Genomic DNA, 22,750 nt, shown 5'->3' on the forward strand with positions numbered 1-22,750 from the left:
CTAGTTGTTGCTAATAAGCATTCCAAAGCATGTTATTCACACAAATGCAACTTGATATGTTGTGATTTTAAGCAAGTAGAAAATAAGGAACTATTGGCCCTAGTTCAGCAAAACTGTCAAAAGCCAGTGATGAGTCAAAGGCAACTCTTTCTCACTCTGAAGACTGAAACACCTCCTCTTTGAGATGTGTTAGGAACAGCAGGCTATCTGCAAAAGTCACATTGTCACGGTGAGAAGAAAAACCTGGTGATATGTGATATCCATATATTTTCATCCCCTAAAGAGGCTAAAAACCCCATCTGATCTACCTACAATGCATCTGGAAATGAGATGACAGATCTCCAGTTCCTGTGAGACCACATCCCTGTCTCATGGGGCAAGCCAAGAGAAGGTTGACCAGTTTCAGCATGTGCAGACAAGCAAGTGCACTCTTCCACGGTGACTAAGGAGTGACCTAAAAAAAAAAAAATCTTTTTATGCCTTACCTCTTAGAAGAATGTTCTGTGTACAGGCAGGGTGGACCAGAACTGAACTCCGCACCAGCGTGTTGGATTCCCAAAACCTCGATGGCTGTGTTAGATTACACAACTGGCAAAATAAAACTGATGCAGATTCTTGAATTAGCTGGCTGTGAGGCAAGGAAGTAATGATTTATAGTGTTCATGCTTCTCATTTTAGCTTGGATTTTTCATGAATTTTAAAACTGTCATTGGCTTCATTTGGCATTTGCTCTTTTCTCACTACATACACTCTACCACATACATAATTTAGAATTCCGCAACCACAATTTAAGTAAAAAAAAAAAAGAAAAAAGACAGATTCATTTTCTTTCAGCCTTCTTAGAGACTTAAAACAAAGCTCTGGGTTTTTAAAAATCTAAATAAAAGGAAAAAGGAAGTGTTTTTCAAATAAAAAAGTGTTTAAAAAAGAATATTTATCAAGCTATACCAAGGAAAATACATTGTTGCCCTCACTCTGTTTTAAATAGGTGCAACCAAAATATTTGTAACCAAAATTTTGAGAGAATGAAAGGCAGATCCAGCCAGTTTGCATTTATCGTATATTGATTTATCACTAAATCTCTCATCTTATGCTTGAATCTTGGTGCATTGAAGACAGATAAATCCTTCACTATAATAACTCTTCTACCTCTCAGTATGATGCAGAAAAATAGAAATATGCTGGTACCAAAACTACCAGATCCCTGGAGCTAGGTGTTTTATATAAGATTCTCAGCCTTGAATTTATCTGATTTTCATATCAATACTTTGCAGTATATTTTCAGCTTCTTTTGTCCCGTATGGCAGGGATATCGAGTCACAAGGAATGCTGTAGGTGGGGTTCAGGGGCGGCACGTAGAACATGGTTTAGTGTCTACTGAAACAGCTACAAGATTTGTCACTTGCCTACATAGTTCCAAGAAATCCCTCTAGCACACGCTAGAAGAGATCCACACATGCCAAGCTTATTGGATTTAAAGGAGAAAAGGTTTACTCCCTGAAGACTGGGGGCAAAAGATCAAAGTAGTTGAATTGCGTCTGTATGTTACAAAGGAAGTATATTTTATCAGAATAATATATTTGGAAGTCTGACCTTTATAAGTACAAATACAGGTCTGGCATTAACAATTTGTTATGAGTAGTAGCAGTTCTGATATCATTATTAGATGGCACTTTGAAGCCCACCTTGAAAGACTTGGTCCTTCACGCTGTCGGTCTTTTCTTCAGTAGTGTAGTTCAGCCTGGGATAAACATAAATATGATTGATCACATTTCTGAGTCACATTATTATCACTGACTTATAGCACCAGCTATACTGAATTTGCATCTCCGAAGAATATTTGGGATACCATGTGGTGAGCCTTGGGCAGAGTGATCAAAAGCTGGAGGTATTTTTCACACAATTTCTACATCCTTGTGATGGATTTTTCTGGCATTTTCATGTGAGATTTGGAGACATTTTTCTGACTAGACGACAGGACCGTGTATTTAAGGATTCTGCCCAAAAGTGACAGTTGGCAATCTAATTGTAACAAACATCCCACTGGTTTGGGCAAGAAATTATGGATACTTTTCCAGTAGTAATGCTACTTTGAGAAAAATTGAGATAACCCAATGAGAAAGAATCAAGATGGAAATAGTAAAGATTGCTCTTTAGATGACTTTTTCTAAATAGTAGATAAAATTTCTCCCATTAATTTAACATATTTACATAAATATTAAGCTTTCAAACTGAGCAATAATCAGTTATCTTCCTCTGAAGCAGACAAACGGAGTTATTAAAAATACATCAACTGTTTGGGGGAAATGGAAAGGATCGGCTTCCTCTTTCTACACCACTGGAGCCTCTTAATTGCTGTGTGCTACACAAAGAGAAGTGTAGAACAGAGTCTGAGCATGGAATCCAGCGACCCCAGAAGGTGAGGTCCATATTAAGAAATCTGCAGTGCAGTTCTCCACCCGCAGTGAATCTACTTATTTTTTCTGAGTAAATAGGAAACAGTTTTTAAAAATGGTACTTTTTGCACTAAAATACACTTCCAAACATGTTGCAATGTTTTATGCTTGGTTCTGACTAATGTGATTAAACACCAAGTACAATAATTTGATTAGACTCACTTAACAGCCCCACTTAAATTTAAATTTCTTCCTCTGTCCGGAAAATATAAAATATCATGTACCAAGTTCCATGCAAAATTTCCCAATTATTAATCTTCTTATTATATATATGAGAGAATAGTTACTATGAGATCCAGATAAAAGTCCAAAAAGCTGTTCTCTTTCACTGCCACCATAAAAGTATCTTTTTGTCTACAGAGCCTCAGACAGCCACTGGGGCCAAGCCAGGATTCCTGTAGTGAAACAATCGACTTGGCATCATGTTGACACATATAAACAACAGTCTGTCAACAGGCCTCACATTAGTGACAGAACATTTTTGGCAAAACAGTAGCATCCTTCTGGGCACTGTGGCAATAACAGCCAGTAGCATCCATTCATGCCTTCACTCTACAGCACAATATTAATTAAAAGATTATAGCAGTGACACTTATCCAAAAAGCTGAAAAAACACAGAAATATCCATGCAGAAAAGGAGAATGTTTATTGAATGAGAATATGCCTCTAGCTTCTTTTTCATACAGTAATTTTAAACTTGAACACTGTATGCAACCTCTGACAGTTCACAATTAGCAGATAAATGCAACTGCTTGCTTGAAAATGGCTATATGAAGTGTATATATACACACACACGTGCCATCAACTTATGTAAATCAACTTCACTCTAGCCTGAACTAAAAAGCACAAAACAAATAACATTGTGATGAAAATAAGCAGTGCTGTAGGCTTTTTTTCTTTTTTCTTTTTTTTTTTTTTTATGAAGGTCAAAATTAAAAGAAAATCACTAGTTTAGACTTTTTTGTATTTTGCCTTTTTTAAGCCATCTCTAACACTTAAAAATATATGTAAAGAAGTTCATATGTATGATAAATAACTGTCAATGAGTTAAAAGAAGGTGTGATAAATATTTCAGCTAGTTAATGCCTTTAACATAACCATTCTGCTTTTTAACTTTTTACTAAGTCCTTTATATATGAGTCATGCTTATTAATAATCTTTTATAGTCAATGGATCAAAATTAGAGATAAAATATAGAAGGAAACTTGGAAGGATGGAGAAATGTCAATTACCTGCTGGCAACTGGATGGAAGCTCAAATAGTAAGAAAATATAATGTGCAGAGGAAAGTGGATGGCATCCAAGAATCCCAGAAAAAGCATAACATCAGTTCTGGAAGTTGTATATGCAAATTAGTACAGTAGTTTGTCTGGGCTAATTATCCTTACTGAAATATCCCACATTGCGTTGCAAAGAAATTCCCTGAACTCACTTGACAAAAGGTATAATGTGTATGGCATTCACAGGTCCAGCATAGGAACCTATACATAGCTGGAGAAGAAGTGAGGAGAGACCTTTAGCATTCATGTGATTCCTCTGACATACTATTTTGTGACTAAACCATCCTAGACAGATATTTGTCTTTGCCTAAGCATTTGGTGGTGCAGATTCTTTAACTTTTTTTGTACATTTTATTTCAGTCCCTGAAAACTTTTCGAGTAATATCTCATGTCTTTCCTTGGTCCCATGGAACAGTGGGCTTGACTTTCTCATTATTAAGCATCTGAAGGGCACTGAGCTTCTTCAGGCTAAATCAAACTGGTTATTCTAATCTCGTGAGATTCACAGCAACAGGTATGCGAATGTAAGGACACCTATTGCCAACAGTTTCCAGACAGCTGAGCTGCCTCTGAGGTGTGACTTCTCTTCTTTTGCAAGGATGATAATTTGAGCTTTTTCCATTGAGTAAAACACATAAATCCTCTCCTCTGGAAGCTGGAAAGAGTTAATTTTCTCCTTTAAAACAGCTGGTGATAAACTTACAGTTAAAGCATTCACTTCAGACTGTGCCCCTACTGTCCGACTACAGGTTAGGCAGCGTTTCTAAGGCAAAATAAAGAGAAAGTAAGCAAGAGTATGGGATGCCTAAAAAGCCATCACCTGATTTTCAGTTTCTGCTTGGAGGTTTCTTCATTAATTGCATTGTCTGATTTTTTTTTAAACTAAAATGAAGTATCTAAGAAAAAAAGCATTCTCTTGGAGGTCATATCCCTCACCACCAAGCTTCATGTGCTCTTCCTGTCCCTCCTGTGCAGCCCATGCACCTGAAGCTGCCTGGTAGCCCTGATTCTAGAGAGGTGCGAGAGGGCGTGGTAGCCAAACCTGGTCTCAGCCTGATTCTTCAGTGCTCTTCTGAGAGGGGCTTGTTTTTAGAGGGGTTTAATCTGTCTGGTAAGAGAAACTCACCTAGAACCTCTTCCAGTTTTAGGTGCAAATCTTCTAACAATGGGAAGTATCAGGGTAGTTATTTTCCTAAATCTGTGTCTTCCAGATCGAGAACCTAATTTTTAGCAATAATGGCAGGAACAAAGCCAAACGCATGTCGGAAACTTTCAGTTAAGACTGATAAAATTACCGTTTTTTGGCCAAATTCTTCATCTCCTCCATGTGCAGATACTAACTGAATTCATTATGTACATGCTAGGAGTGCGTGATGAGATCTAAAATAACACTTTGAAAAAGAATGCTCTTTTGTGTATGAGACATAAGCTACCTACAAAACAGCACAAAGAACCTCAACACAGCACTTGAGACAGTTCAAATGCCATGTTAGACTCCTTTTTTAACCAGCATGCTGTATCATAACATTTCCATGTGCTTAAATCAAAACAAAGGAAATAGTTAACTTAATGAGGGATTGTAAGACCTGCCTATGTAGCCATCTTTACAGAGTTTAAAACAAAGAATGAATATTTAGGCAAAAATAGCAAAACCATTAATATACAAAGAATAATTATAGCCTTTGCAAATTTAAACAGTTAGGATGATATTAACTGAGATCTACATTTTTTTCTATCCTGAAGGAAATCTCAGCATTTCTCTGATTTCATAATGAGATTTTGAAATTCCAATATTTTTATTTTAAAATGTCAAAATCAAATATATATATATTGGGGTTTTTCATCAACGGAAAAGGTTTTCGCATTGCTGTTTTGCATTGCTAGTTACATGGTGTCCCTAAACTTGCATAGCCCAAAAAAAAAAAAAAAATGTATTTTTCTGTCAGTGATGTAATCAACTGGAGATATTTACCCCTCAAAGTAACAGTGATCTGGTCTACAGCTGCCATATCGTAATGAAATATTGTGGGAAAGCACCAATTAAGTGCTAGTCAACAGATTGGAGCTGCACATTTTAGTGTCCAACCTTTCAACTAAAATGAGATATTTTGATTTTTAAATTAGAAAATTCAATCAGGAAAGCATGCTACAAAATAAAACAAAGCCAAAACAGAAAATCACATGACTTTGTAGAAATTTTATTTCCATAGAAAAAAAAAAAGATCAGTCAAATGTGTGTCAGAGGTGGTTGAATACTGGAGTTTTGCAATTGTTGATTCTTCCACTATCCAGAGGGGAAGGGAAAGAATAAGAATGGAAGAAGTAATTATCAAAATATACTAAGATTTTTCTAAGATACATATCTAGAAAAAGGCATCTAGATATCTCTAAAATTCAGCTGCTTTGCTTTCACAGGTAACACTATCAAGGTCTGCAAATTTATTCCCGGAATAAAGAAAATAAAATAAATGAGTAGCTCAAGTTTAGGCAGGTATCTTCTGGGCTTGCAACTCCTACAGATAGAATTCTGTTTATATTTTTTTTATTTTTTTTTATCTACTTTCCTCTAAAAACCAAAAGAATATAAACATGCTTTTTTGGTATAGGATTTCAAGTTTACTCTCCTGCTTCTGGGTCTCAAAGGAAAACGTCACAAGAAAGGAAATAAAATGACTCTTCAGGGGCTCAGAAAACATGAAATAAAAAGGCTTCAAATGATGAAATGTGTAGAGTGATTTGTGGTGGTTTGTGAAAGTTTTATTGAACGTTAACTAGCAGAGTGATGCTGTAGCTTTCAGTCTTGATTCATCCCCTCCCAGCCATTTCTCTCCCCTGTTGTTCAAATGTCATAAGCTTTTTACATTTCAGCTGAGTTTCTTCTGACATTGAACAGAAGTGAGAAGGCTGAGAGAACAACTTCTAAAACTGTTGGTTTTCTCGTCTCACTGTCCTTATGTTACACATGGATGGTTCTTATCCATGGTAAGTTAGATAGAAATACAGCTCTGAGTCCTGGATCTTGGAATTAGCTGATGCAGGGCACTGTTGGAAATGCCCAGTTGTTCTTTGTATTTGTCTTTACTTATTTAGATACTCAAAACTCACTGATTTTATGAGGGTCTGTACAGGCTCACATCCAAAATAAAATTAGCCAATGAGAATACTGTGAATGTGGGTTACCATTTTTTTTCCTATACTAAAAGAGAATATGAAAACTGCTAATTTTGTGAACAATCCCAAGTTCCCTTGCTTAGCAACCCTAAAAAGATTTGCAGATACAGTCTAGTTGACTAACAAACACTTGTTTACAACCTAGCCTGAGAAAAACTGCACTTGGTATTCCAATTGGAACAATTTATTTATCAAGACTCAGATTTTCAAACACAGATTTTCAAAGATTAAGAGGCACATTTTCATAGCAGCAGGCATAACAATGCAGTACAAATGTACATATTATGCACGTGATTCAGCATATTTCTTGTTTGTTCTGTGGTATCCAAAAGGACACCACCTACAGATCCCAAAAATTAGTTTCAAATGTCTTAAAATCAGGTTAGCTGTACCTTTCATCCAAAATAAGTGACCTTCCAACTTTTGTGTACAACTTAAAAAGTTCTGGCAAGATCTTTTGTGTAACCTTTAGTTTTAGACTGTAGTTAGTGTTTGTAAAATTTAAAACGTAGAGAAAAGTCTGTCATATTCCATGTCCTGACAAACAAACAATATTAGATTAGCATACTTTAAGTACACATGCATAATAGCTTCAAAAAACATTTCTAAAGATCTCAGGGAAGATTCTGAACAAAAAAAAAGTTTAGTGTGGTTTATTCATAGAGCACAATTAAAGACTAATATTCTGGAAATAAGCTATATCAGTGTCCTGGTGTTTGTCCCATTTTAACCATCTTTAAAATGGTCAGTAAGGAAGCCTAGTATGCACTAATTCATTAAAATCAGCTGTACTTATCAACATCTTACCCTGCCTCTACCTCTGTAGAATTTCTCCTTTCAAAAGCAGACCACTTAAAGTTTTTAAAAATGAGTTTTAAATACATCCTAAGAAATATCTACTACAATATATATTATCTAAAATGAGTAACTCCTGCATGCCTTTGATAGGAACTTGAATCAGGGAAGATACCTAGCAAAGTCATATAGTCCTTGACTTCCAAAATCTTCTCTCATTTTAGGTACCTACAAATGGAATATTTTGCCCTGTGGTCATGACTCTAAAAATATATGGTTCTGCTCAGGTGCTGTTCACTATGTTTCATCATTTATATCTATCTATTGGGCAAATCTTGTCTATGTAAAATTAAAAAATAACTACTTAAAAAAAAATTGGTCTGCTAACTTGCAGTCCACTGCACAACAAAATGCTAAATTGTATCAGAGAATGAAATTTGTCTGAAATCAAGGCACTTCATAGGATGCACACTACAGAACTGGAGTTCTCAACCAACTGAACTTTGAGTAAAGTACTTCCACTACTTTTAAGGGAAACAGAAAAATGCCACTCCCATCCTATTGCAGTTATTTTGAAAAAACAACAGAGCAGTTCAGAAGTTTTTGGTTCCAGAGATTTCACAAGATGCAATTTTTTTTGTTAATTTAGAACTGCTGCCATATCTCCAGGTAGCTGTGCAGTTCAGAAAGGTGCACCTCTCTCAATGTGTGCTAGGGCGGCTGAATGAGCAGAACAGCATGTGCAGCCTGTTCAGTCAGTTGTAGCCTGGGCAATGTGATTGCTCTGCCACTTTGGAGATCTGGTACAACCCCTGTGTGTCCTGCCAAGCATCACAGTGTCATTTACAAATAAAAAAAAACTAACTGTGTTTTCAGTCATAAAACTGGCAGCCATGAATTTTTCAGTTTTATGGTACATTTTTCTATGATTTTTTTTTAAGCTGGAAAACAAAATGTTTAATAGAAATTAGCATAGTATTCATAGTAGATACTTTTAAAAAAATTTTGTCATGAATTTTTTTTTAAATAAAATTTAGTAAGGCAGCTCTAAATGGGTATCATGCTCAAGTATTTGTTAAAAAAAAGTTTTAAATGGCTTATATTTCTGAAGAAATTTTAGAAATAATAGACACCAATTAATTAAGGGGAATTTAATTCAAAATGTGTGATATTTTCCAATAATTGTGTCTATTTTACATTTTAATGAAATAAAGTCCTTATAAGATTAAGTTAATCTATATTTAATATGAGTGGAAGTATTCTTTTAATGTTCCACAGGAAATGCTGAATTCTTTATGGTTCTCTGCACTATTGTCCATGACTTTGCTCAAGGTACCTTTGAATTTTCATATAAACTTTATACAGAAAGGTTTGAAAAGGTTTAACTCTATTTGAAAAATTACAGAGTGTCCTAAAATCTCTTCATTTTCAAGGAACTGTAGGGAAAAGTGGAACTTATTTTCTTTTAATGTTCATATGACACGCACAGCATGCTAAATGCATATGCACAATATGTGCCATTAAATATTAGCTGTTACTTCATCAACAGCATCTTCTAAATGAGGATGAGAAGGGACACAAACAGTTGCTTCAGCTGAGGTTTTTAGAAACACCCAAGGCATCTAGGCAGCAAATTCCCATTTAAATTCACCAGAAGTTGGGACTCTGACTCCCTTGAGCTCTATTAAAAATCTCCCTTCCCCCTTGAATCACAAATGCAATTGCTCCATTAGTTTGATTTTGATTAATTAACAGTGCTTTTAGGCTTTCCATGCATGAATTTATCAAATGTTACCAAACTGAAATACATCAGTTATTTCCTCTTTTAAGCATAAAAGAACTCGGCGGTATTTCAAAGTGTTTGTAAATGATGGCTTAATAGCTTCTAATGCATCATGGCCCAGTTTTTACAAGTTGATTATGAAATGCTCATGCAGCTTAGAAAATCAAATGGCAGCCCTTACAACCATGGCTCATGTTAATTGAATAAGTAAATTATTCTCTTTATAGCAGGTTAATACATATGACAATAAAATCCTAACAATTTGCTTCTCCACAGTTGGGGCCAATGCGACAACTTGTTCTGTGGCTGGGTACAAGAACAGGGAGTAACATACGGCTTTGACGAATGCTCTCTGGTATAACTCAACAGCAGTATATCAGCTTAGATTGCCTCTGATGGACAGATATTGCTTGTGAAGGCACATCTGAGGGTTATTGATCAGGAAGAAAAAAGAATATGTGTATACTATCCTTCAGTAACAGTGAAAATCTGATAACGTATAAGCATATTGAAACCAAAACGTGGAAAACTGAATGGCTGAAACTTTACTAACAAATACTTTAGTATGTATTAACCAAAACCCACCCTGTTCCTCAAATGGCCCCAAGACTGTCAAACTATGAGGGCTGACTAAGATGGATTCCTATTACACCTTGTAATTTAATGTGCTACTCAGGGTCATACTACCTTCTAATAATAGAAAAACAGAGTGTTGCCTAATAGGAGCCCAGCAGTTCTGGATGGAATACAAACATGCCTAACATGCCAAAAAGAAAAAAACACAATGCTTTACATATAAAGTCAAATGCAAGAGTGAGAAAAGTAAATGCAGATCCCATAATCAGCATTCTACATTTTATTTTCTTTAAAGAGCGCAAAAGGGGCAAATTCAGTTTCTAATTCACTAATAAAAGAATCTGCTGGGAAAGGTTTACTGTCAGAATAAAATGGATCAATTGTAGGCCTGAGAGCCTTAGATGTTTTCAACAGTTAAATGACTACCTGTGCTGTAAGTCCTACCATCACAAAGCTCCTGAAAGACTTAGACTACTCTGGAATTACTTCATATTTTCCACCTGAACTTGCATTGAGTGATGTTAATAGGCTTTTTGCCTCACCAGTGAGGTAGCAATAGTATTTTGTTGGGTGACACCAACATCAAGTAAATAGAAAAGAACTTTTCCTTTGTCTTAGTTCATTGCCTGGGCTGCAGATAAACTAATACGTGTAACTGTTCAAAACAAAGAACTTCAGACAGACCGGTACATTTTTCAATATCTCTCTCAATATTTCATTTTGTTGTATGAACCTCTTACACACCCATTAAACAAAATGTTATTAGCAAAAGCAAAAAGTGGGAACGCATCAGTTCTTTTTATTAATTATTTCTACAACATTATTGGAGTGATCAGTGTTCAGAAACAGAGAAAAATAAATCAATTGGTGCCCATGCGTATTTAGCCAACAAAAAGCATAAAACTTTCCACAGGACTTCTACCTTATGGGGTTTTTTCACCAAAGAAAATAAAAAATTACTTTTTCCCATTCTGCTATTGGAACAAAGTCACAACAGAGGTATAAAGATGTAACATATAAATACATTCAAAAATTACTATTGAGAATATAGTATGAAAATGAATAAGCAGGAGGGAATTACTCAGCTGGAATATGACAGTTCACTGTGGTCAATGACTTTTAACTCTCCACAAAAATACATTGTTTTATATTCAGATATATTTTCAGCTTGCATAGCTTTTTGACAAGATGCCTTAAACAACCCAAATTTTTAAATATAATGCTCCGAAACTGGCTTAGATGGGACTCAAAAGACAGAGTGACTCTGAAACTGTGGCTTGAACAAATGACAGAAAGGCTGCTTGACTAGGTTTCAGTGGCAACCTGTAAGTCAAGTGTGTGAGTACATGCGTATATCATCTACTGAGGTTTACAGCTTATAGAAACATGAGTGGAGATGTGCTTCCTGAGTCCTATACTTTTCTGTATTCTCAACCCTGTACAGAATGAAAGAGAATGGAAACTTCTCAGTATATGAAAAGAAAAAATGGGTCTGTTTCTTTTCCCTGAGCATCCTAAATTCCTGTAGGCTGTGTCTGACCCACTCAGGGTGAAAGGGCTATGTGTGGGAGGCAGCCTCCCTTCTCCCCTTCCTTCCCACTGTCCCAGGCGAGCATCTCTAGTTCTTGTCCTGCAAATCTGAGAGCAAAGTTCTTCTCTGCCATTGCAAATAATTCACATCTTTTATGGTTCTATTGTTCCACATGCTCTACATCCCGTACTGGTAGAGTTGTCTGAGAAACGATGTTTATAATTTCTCAGGACTCTAAGATTTTTTTTAAATTGCATTGTAAGTAAATTCTGGTCTGGGAATGAGGGGAAAACTGTATTTTATTAGAAGGTATAGTCACGTTCCTTATTACTTTTCAGTAGACACTCAGAGAAAAATATTTAATGCTTTATTAATGGAAAATTTAAATTATGCTTTAGAAGGTGTTTTACAGGTATCTGTTTTTCAGGCATGTGATAGCAGTACAGTCTGTAAGTGGAAGTCTTAAAACAGTTAAATCTCTGAAATGGTCTTCCAGCATACAATCTTCTACATTTTCAATGCATTACATCAATGTAAACTCTCAGAACATGATATGTAGTATCTTTTAAATACTATAAAATAGCTTCTTTCAAAGTCAGATCAGATGGTTTCATGGCACTCCCATCTAGAGAAAAATATAGTGAATCTAAAACAAATACTGCTATCTACCCAAGGACTTATTTATTCTATCCATCCAATTACTGAAAGTTGAAACACTAGAGTTATTTTTGTGAGATATGATTGGGACTTTCTTAAAGATAAAAACCTCAAGGGAGAAGGGATAGGATAGTTTTGATTTTGAAGGAAGAAAAATTAATTTAGCAAAACTAATTTGAAAAAAAAAATATAATGACATAGAATGAATGGTATGATTAGGCTAAAATGTAATAATATCAGGTTTACAGAGAAAAGCCTCCTACCTTATTATCTTTTAAAAATTACCTCAAAATAATTGTTTATGTCTAAAAATTGAATGCTTCAACTACATTTGACTGGAAAAGTATTGCATTTTGTATTACTGATTGATGTTTATTTTTTTTCAATTAGTTGTTTGTTTCCTCTTTATAGCTTAGCTGATATAAAATGCTCTATACCTATCTTCTGAAAAGTTTTACAAGACTAATTAAACAATATGGACCCTAAACTGAAAAGAAAGGTAAAAAGAAAGAACATTTTGAGATGACTTATGGCAATGAAATATATACATTTTCATGACAAACAGTAATTTTTTTCCCCTTTTTTGCATATACATGTATTGACAAAAGCAGAATTGCATACATTTTTAAATTATGGATTTAAATTTGTTAAATTTATTTTCCCTAAGAACAATCACTAAATCAGAGACTGATATATCTTTCTGCATCCTATGGAAAAAGATCTCAAGTATTAAGGCTTGTAGTTGATTTAAATAAGAGCAGTAACTTATATTAACAAACCCAGATATTAAAATTAACAATGAAGTAGAAATATTGGTGTACCAAAGAATATTCTAGTTGATTCAACCATATTTGCAGTCATACATTAAGTAGCAGGGAAGACCTAGTTATGGAAAAAAATATCTTGTCAGCATTCATCTTTCAAATAAACATAAAAATTCCAAATCTCTTTGGTGAAAACTGTGGTTGAATATTTTGTTCTTCTGCCTCAATGAGTCCAACTGCTTCACTGTAAGAAGAAGGCTTGTTTTGCGAAGATAGGCACAAGACCATAAAATAACCCCCTTGGTAAGCAAGTGCTGCTATCATTTTTTTTTTCAGTGCAAAGCATGTATCCTACACAGTGATAAAGAACCCAAGAGATCTCTAGCTTAGTTTTTCCAATTTGATTGACTTTTCTCTTGTAATATCTGTCTGAATGAGCATAGCTCTAAGTTTTCAAAAACAGAATCTCATTACACTTTATTCTACTGGATCACAGAACCTTCTATAAGCAGAAATATCTTCCTTACACAGGTAATCATAGATCACCGTCAAATCATCCCTACTTTCACTCAGACAAAATAGATGATTTTAGCTTGTTAGTCTCATTATAAAATGAGCTTTCAAGGCCTTGAAACATAGTGCATCTTACTCTCCAATTACTGGCTGGAAAATAGAAATTACTCCTCTCAGCTGGCTACACAGCAAACTTTATATAGACTCTATCACAGTAATATTGTTGGGTTTCATTTATGTCTTCAATGCTGCTAACATTGGGTGTATTTATATCAGAGGCATAATAACCAGACAGTGGGGTTAAACGCCACCGTAAACAGAGATGAAGTCTGAGCTACAAAGTGGTTCTAATGTACAAAATGGAAAAAAAAATAAATCCGCTTTATTCCCCAAAGACAACAGTATGTACTTATTGCACTATTTCACCATGATCCATCACTCATTAACTTAGCAGAAATCAATTTCTGAAAATTATTTAGGTTTTATTTTTCATTTAGAAGTAAGTAAACCAGATAGTCCTGCTAAAGTGTTGTGAGAGGAGTATTGACTACTGAAGAAATGACTAAAAACTATTTACTTTAGGTATTTCTAAATTATATGTTATAAATATATATATCACGTACAGTATACTTATATCTGTGCTAACATATAGGCTGAAATTCTAACATATAGGCTGAAATTCAGAAAGACTTATCTCACTTTTGAAGCAAGACAATATTCCCTATTTCTAAAATTTCTATTAACATTTGAGTCTTATATATAAAAAAATAAAATGAGGAAACTTTACAAGTTCAATGTTTGTTATAGGAGTAAAAAAATGACATGCAGAAAGAAGAAAATGTTGTAAGAATCTTGGGAAAAATCTAGTGCAATAATAAATGAAAATAGTTTTATCATCTGATATAGATATTAGAAATATTTCTCTGCGGATGATAAGTGTGACTAGAATAGCATCCATTTAAAAGAAATTACATCACATGTTCATCTCTGATGGCTATTGTGGGACTGATATTAGAGTAGTGCTATCTGCAATTTACCTTTTTTAACTAATAGCTCTTTGTTTTCTGCATGGATCCTTTTAAAATCTCTCATATGCTTTTAAGATATCACTTACCGTTTAATCACTTTCCACTTATTCTTCACTCTCCAAGCTCTTTAATCTCTAGCTACATTATGATTTTCTTCGTGTATATATTTGAGCATGTACACAGACTTGGTTTCTTACCAGATCTGCCTATCTTGACAAATATACAATATTTTGCTTTAATATTCAGTGTATTACCAGAATGATCAAGTTATTTGTTGGACTTTTAATCTGTTACATCCCGTAGCGAAGGTAGTCACAGGATGTCCTATGACTTGTGGCATGGTCAAAATGGAGAACTGGGACAGAAGAATTCTGGGACAGAAGGGATGGTGAAGTCAGAGGGCAAGAGAATGGAGATCTCAAAAAATTCCAACTTAAATTCTCTGTTTGATTCACTAATACTGCCTTTTTTTTTGTGAGCTAAAACTGTATAGTGGTGGGCACCAAGCTGTGGTATGGCCTTTGAAATAAACCACAGGGAGCTGTATAGGTCTATGTACCATTTCCTTCAGGGCTATAAGCCATAGCTGGCTACTCTTGGGATGATCAAGCCACCATAGCACAGGGATGACTCCAAAAAAGAGTTCTGTAAATCAAATTATTCCAGAACAGTATATAAACAACTCTAAAACAGTGGATGACCTCCAAAGAGGTGGCTCCCTGTTTATAAGGCCTACCAGTACTTTTGCCCCAGCTTTGCTGCTTCAGATTTTTTGCCATGTGTGCTTAAATGCTGTGTTAAATGGGGATCTTAAAAGCTATGACTGCTGTAAACCTCTCAATTGTATTGCCAAAATTGGTGTCTTTTGTAACACTGCTATTACTGCTAATATAAAAGCAGATGAAACTATTAGCCACTTTGCAAAGAGATATTATTCACAGAAAGACATAAAATCCTTCTGAATATCCAAGGAAAAAGGGTAGTTTATTGAGTCTTTAGCATATGGATTTTGGATTAAGGTATAGCAAATATCTTTGTTGTGATGAAAGTGAAAGGTTAAATTAAATTCCAGGGATAAACTCAGGAGCAAAATTTGCAAATCCAGTGCTTCTCTGAGGCATGAGGCAATGTTTGTAAAGAACCAACAGGCTGACTCGGGAGGAACTGAGTCAAAGCAACACTGAAGAGATCATTTTCCCCTATCACTGTGATCACAATTACATCAGTGCTGTTAGGAGACTCATTCACTACAGAGTTCAGGAAAGAAGGAGTATTCAAAGTCACTGAGTCCTTTTTGCTCCCCTCCTCCACTCAAGAGTCAATCTCTTAGGCATGAAATGAAGAGATCATATAAACTTTTTCTCAAAGCATAAATGAAAGTCCAGCTCAAACAGCTGAGTATTTCTCAGTATTCTGCCCTGTACCCCTACATATTGCAGGCCAGGTGGGAAGGAGCTGTGGAAAAAAAGAATTATTGAAAATAACTTTCCTTCTGTCAAACAGAGATATTCTATTGCTCAATACAAAAAGCTGTGGAGAGGTCATGAACACCTGAAAACCAAAGTAACAAACTGCAAACTCTTTTTTGGACCTTTGTTATGCAACATGCTATACAATACCTGGATTACATGAAGTCTCCCAATTACAAATGCTTATACATGTATAGACTAGTAGCATGAAAGTGCTTTTCTGTCCACCTTGTGCTTTCAAATGTACTTCAGAAACTCAGTACAATTTGAACACAGGGGAAGTAAAATCATTACCTGCAATATCACTATCGCTAAGATAATAAGAAAGCATTTTGTACTTGAGAAAGATAAAAGCTGTCATATACATCCAAATGTACAAACACATGCAAAAAATAAAAAAACCACCCTACTGCATACATTTTCTCTAGGATTCAGCACAAGAAAAATAATGTTTGAGCCTCTTTATATTTTCAAGTTACTCACTTTTTAAATTTTATGTACTAGCCATTCCAACCCCATAGCTTCACAGTTCTCCATGGTAAAAATTGGTGAGTGAATGCATAGTGACCATCTGCTAGCATCCGTGATGCTGAGCTTCATTAGCACACTTACCACGGAATACATTTCTTGGTTGGGCTTATCAAGGTATTATGGAAAATTTATCAATGTGCTTTTCACTTCCTTCCATTCTCTTCTCGTTCTCTCCTTCCTTATGACTTCCATTGTTATTAGCTGACTCCTGCAGCTGGTTCATTGTACATAACCAGGTCCTACTGCAGTAGCCCAGCGATTCAGCACCAGCTAGAAAGCAGGGGCATGAGAACCCATTTAGCAAGTCTGCAGAGAGCTCTTTAGTTCCTGGGGGTGCAGCTGGGGTAAGCAAAGGGGGTGATGCCTTAAGGTCCATCTGGTTTTTCTGATTTTTCTAATTTTTATAAGTTTTATAATAGTTATATAGTAGAATAGATTTTAGAAGCAGCAGCATTTATTCCCTTACCCTTAGCATAGTAACTACACACATTCCCCAACCCTATTACCCTATTCCATGCTCCCCACATCAAATATCCCCTGAATTCCAGTAGAAACATTTAGTCTCTCTTTAAGATAGGCCTCTTCTATTTGAGGACATGTAATGCTGGGCTGAACTGCAAGAGTACAGTCAAGAACTGAGTAACCATGTGCCCCCTGTACCCCGAAGAAGATGAAAATCATGAAGAAAAGGGTCTCAAAGACCCCAGCCCCAATTCCTAAAGGGCAGGACCAGGGGTGGACCAGGGCAAAAGCCAGGGGGTGGCAAAATCTGGGATTGGACAGAGAATATTATAAATTATAACATCTGTAACAGAAGCAGCATGCCTCTTATAACCCTATGCCTTAGAGGCACAAATTAAACCCTTTCCTTATCTCACCTTCAAAACTAGGTTGTCTCGGAGTTTTTTCTCCCTGAGTTTTCTTTTAGGCATCAGGGGGAGCGGTTCACCTTCTCCTTGCTTCCCCAGCCCAAAGGGACCTTTCAGGGTTCAAGCATCTTGCAGGCTTCACTGGAGAGTTTGCTGGAGATAAGGGACTCCCCACTGCCTGGTTTCCAGAAGGTTGATGCTGAAATGGTCAAAAATATCAGGAAGATCTTTTCAATATGCTGAGGAGGGATATAGGGTAGTGCAAGGGGAGGGTGGGCAGCACTCCCCCTCTGTGATTCCAGACCGCAATGTTTGAAACCTGTGCTGGGCAGACAGATATCCTACTCTGTGGTCTGCTGGAGAGGGCAGAGGAGTTGCATCAGAATGCATCAGTGCGCAACCTATTTCTCTTTACCAAGAAATACCCAGGAATATGATTGTTAACAATAATATAAGCTGCACCCATAAAGTCAGAGGGCTTTGATACTGTGATATCTCTTCCTCTTGCGAGAAATCTGGAAGGTGAATGTGGCTTGCAAACTCAGAAAGAAGAAGAAATCTAAGGAAAGTCCACCAGCAGTGAATCTATATATTTGGACTTCTACAGAAAAAAAGAAAAGATTGATAGTTCAAAAAATACAGATGTCATTTTAAAAGTGCAATGGAAAGTCACATGGTACTTGAGATTTAGGAGTTCACATTTAGGGTAACCTTCCCTTGGAGAAACTTGGGCAAAGCGTTCCAAACAAATGCCATTCCATGTGCTTATTATACGCAGTCATCAGTACCAGAGACTAGTCACTAAAGTGGGTTTTTAAAGGAATTTTTCTCATTTTTATTTTTGTTGCACTAACAAGCAAGTATATCAGAGATTCACATAGGAAACACAGTGTCTGGGTCTTTAAGCCTGATCAGGTAACATCACAAGACCTACACAATTTCACAGAAGCTCTGCGAAGAATAAATGGCATTGGAAAAAGCCCCATTTCTTACAAAATTAGAAACATTTGACAGAATTACTAAAATATATTCACAGAAACATCATGTATTCAGAACTGATTTTGGATCATATGATGTAAAAATAGCTTCATGTATGAGCAACTAAACCAAAATTTGTTAAAATTCTGGGATGAATAGCTGAGGATAGAAGACTGCACAGGTAGCAGTTAAAATTGTTAGGCCTTTTAAAGATTACCTGTGATACTAAAACTAATTGTCTACACGCCAGCCTCTTTGAGTTGGTTCCTGTAAGAAGAAAAGGGAAATATCCAGCCATTTATCTCACCCAACATGTAAATGTCCTATGCAAATTAAAATATTGATCCTTACTCTTGGTTGGTTCAGCATTTCCCATTCCACCTAAAATTTCACATAGAAGTGGCCTCAGTAAGTGAATGTACTAAGATAGTTATGAAATTCATATTTTATTTCTTCCTATACGTTTAAAAGGTTTTAATGTATTAGGTTTCAGGTTTGAAGGCTATTTGTTTTCACATTTCTTAATACTGTTCTCTGTTTTCAAAAGTTCAGAATGGATAGGAATCAGGGAAGGGTTTTACCAGACTGTTTAATATCTCAATTATCAACTTTGATATAGGTAAATAATATTAATCTCAAATAAAAAAACCATTAGCACTGGAGCTGATCTATTTGGGGTAAGAAAGGTGCACAAGAAGGTCATTCCGAATGCCAGTGGTATGGTACTTATGTGCAGGTGTAGCAGATATGCTGAGCTGGGTCCATTTATTGATGGTGGAATTTGTCTGTCAAAGGTGGATGTCAACATTCAACCAACACGTGGATTCAGCTGGGAAGAAAACAAACACTAGAGAGCGTAAGTACAGCATACAATGGAGCTAATTGTTTGTGATTCTAATGTGGTGTACTGTTAGAGATGGCAACTAAGAGATAAAAGGTAGAAGGAATTCAGTAGATAAACTGTACTTCTGGAAGTGAACTTCTGAAGAGATGCCTGATAATATCATCCAATTTCAATTTGGCTGGCAAAGTTCATGGTGAAGGAGTGAGGTCAGTAGGAGCAGATCAGAGCAAGAATTTTCATTTGATTTCTTTTATGGCAGAATAAGTTTCAAATATAAAAATGGGAGGAGTAGCCCTATAGGTTACTAATCTGTGCTAGTAAATTAAACAGTCTCTGGAATGTCACTGAGAAGAGAGTCACAGCTCTCCAAACTCTAACCTACAAAAATTATTCACATCAACCAATGCTTTCTCAAGGACTTCATGGGTGCCATACAGAAGTTGGACTTTTCAATGGCCATAGGTAGTAGTTTGTTTGGGGGCAGTCAATCCTCCAGTTGTGGAGGATAGCAGCATTTACACACTGAGTTTGTTAGCATAGATAGAGTCGAAGTGCCCCTGTTACTAATAAATTCTGGGCTGCCTCTTACTTTCATGTCTCTACCATTCTGAGTCTCTGACACAGCATTTTATCCTTATGTGTTGACAAGAGGCATGAAATGTTGCTCTGAAATTCTATCTAGACTTAAGCACTGTATTTAGAAAGCATGCTTATTTCAGTCTCCTTTTTTAGGTTTATTACAGGAAAGCAAGGTCTTGTGAATAATCTTTTTAACACATCAGTTCTTCACAGCTGGAAGAGAAAGTTTTCAGGTATTAGTATGTATGGGACAGTAACTTCAGCTGCATTTCATGTTTTTTGTGTAGGATTCTGGGAATCTGAGAAACAGCTGAGGATTCACTAAAAAAGACAAAAAGAATTCTAACAAAGAGAACAGTCGGAACAACTTTTGCAGTTCTTGGAAGCAGTGTGGCATGCACATTGATTAGATATATTAAAGGCATCCCTAGATGCCAATAGACCAATTGGAAACTATTCGCAAAACGCCAAGACATTAAAGGTAATTACAAAAATTAAAAAAAAAAAAAAGGCAAAAAAAATCAAAACTTTTACTAGGAAAGTGTAAATTTCAATTACTGGCACCTATACCACTTTGGAGCTAATACACACATGTGATCTTAAGAGATCTAACCACAGAGTGGTTGTGTTTTTGGTGGTAAATAAGTGGTGTCAGGTATGCTTTTCACTCAGATAGAACCACTCAAATGGTGGCTGGGCCCTTAACACCTTCTGCTACACAGTGGCTTTAAAAATCACAGTCTCTAATACTTGATGAGTTTCCCTTCATATCTGGACAGGTGAAATTGGCCTTGGGTAGAAGAAACAATTGTCACATTTCCTAAGTAAGCAAAAGGACAAAATTTGAAGGCTCACGTGGATAAACTTGCTTTATTACCAGGAAAATTCAATGTCAATTCATGTTACGAGTATATCAGAAGTGCGCTGATGAAAACTGTCTTCATCTAATCAATAACCTTGTGCTGGCTTTTCATAGTCCTCATGTTCAGCAGTGTGAATTACCCAGAAACACCATCTATTGTAAGGAAGGTAGGAAAGCTATGTGATTCACAGCATCCAGCACATAATGTATTTTGTCATTTCTTTACAGATATTTCAGGTCTGCTTAGGAAGGTATTTAGGAAGGACCAGCTAACTACCACGAGCCTATTCAAACACAGGTGTTTAAAATCTTGAATTCTAGCTTTGCTCTTAAAAATGACTGAAATGTCTAGAGTTACAACATAAAACTGTAATTCGTATCTTTGAAATAGCTTGATTTTGTACTAACTAGTGTTCAGGCAATTCAACTGCATTTATTCAAAAAGGTTTAAAAGAAATTGGAGAGGATGATTCACAAAGGATTTGCTTTGCTTTTCTAATTGAAAATTTCAATGCAGTTAATACTTTTCACTTCTTGTCCACTCTAATCTTATTTATTGTGCCTCTGACACCTTTCATTATCCTTCCCCTGACTCGTTGTTTTAGATGAAACAGTTCTACTGCTTTAACATTGAAAATCATATAATTTCTTGCTATCAATGTTAACTTGCTAACTTCCTGTGCCTTTATATATACAAATTAAAGAGTGGATTATCATTAATTATGCACTATAATTTTTCCTGGCAACAGTCTGAAAGTGACAAAACATTTGCTTTTGTCATAGTTCTATTAAATGAACCCAAATTGAGCTGCTGAAATTTATGACACTTAACTGTGTTTTTAATTTGCAACACTGGGTCAGGATCATGACAGTGATTTTATTTTATTTTGCACTTTATTTTCAGCGATACTTGCAAGGATGTTAATTAAATTGTTTGAACTAAACTGTTTTTATCATTTCAACAACCTATATTTAGTGCATATTAAGGAGAGATTTCTTGTTAACATTACTTAGTTTTCTAATGGTTCAGTTTAATAATGGAAAAAGCTCTACACTAGAAAAGACAACTGCTTCAACCAGAGTCATAATGAGTCAACTTTTCCTTAGAAAAGGAAACAAAATTTACAGCACATTCAAAGAATAGTTGTGGGAAACATCTAAGTATTTGGAATTTTCACATATGCATATTAGCTCTGGACATGAAAACTACTTTTCCATTTATCAAGAACATTACTGAGGATTTTCCATCCCAAATGACAGCCATCATAAACCCTATCCCTACTCTGAGAAAACCATATAAGTCATAACAAGCAACCAATAAGTACAAACTTATGAAAGAAATGTTAAAATAGTGGCTTATCTCAGGAATGTGGCAGATGTGCCCAGCAGAATCTGAGTGATGAGGTCTGGTTTGGCACTCGACTGCCCTTGTGTAAAGCTTTCCCCACTCAGTGCCGCTCGTGGGGAGACACACAACTCAGCAAAGACACTGTGAATGAGGATTTGCAAAATTATCCACAGTGATGTGGATAAATAAAGGTGAAGTGCAGACAGTGCTTCAACCCCCAGGCAGTCTGAGAGGGGCAGCCAGGGTTTCCTGCAGCATGCAGATTCCTCTACACCTTCTAGATAAATATTTTGAGAAGGAGAGAAGCAAAACCAAGGGCATTTTTAAGCTATTCCCCATGTTCACTCTTACACTAGCATGAGTTTTGCAAACAAGACTTGGGTATGCCAACAAATGCTGGGTTAAGAAGAGCTGGAATTATTTATACAGACATTATACATTGTGTAGTTGTATTAATACCTTTATATATTTAATCAAGGCAATTACTGATGTGATAATAAACATATGAAACCAGGTTAAAATATAACTGTATTGTTATGCAGGTATTAATATAATTACACGAATATATCATTTTTGGCCAATTCAAATGAACAAAAATATAAAAAATTTCTATTTTTATACATGACAAACAAGTTAGTAAATCTCATTCAGGAAAATATCAAATTCCAACAAAAACATATTTTTTCTAAGGAAAATATATTTAATAACTTCTTTTGA

General features: G+C 35.7%; 1 long non-coding RNA gene across 1 annotated transcript; it reads right to left on the bottom strand.

Moving 5' to 3' along the window:
• Positions 1-381: 381 nt before the first annotated feature.
• Positions 382-21,005, bottom strand: LOC135410602 (uncharacterized). The gene is made up of 4 exons (XR_010428772.1): positions 18,618-21,005; positions 17,432-17,621; positions 1,686-1,741; positions 382-602 (listed from the first exon to the last, which is right to left on the bottom strand). It is a non-coding gene; the product is annotated as an uncharacterized LOC135410602 (long non-coding RNA).
• Positions 21,006-22,750: the final 1,745 nt, after the last annotated feature.

This window comes from Pseudopipra pipra, chromosome 3, assembly GCF_036250125.1.
Source record: "Pseudopipra pipra isolate bDixPip1 chromosome 3, bDixPip1.hap1, whole genome shotgun sequence".
Taxonomy (NCBI): domain Eukaryota; kingdom Metazoa; phylum Chordata; class Aves; order Passeriformes; family Pipridae; genus Pseudopipra; species Pseudopipra pipra.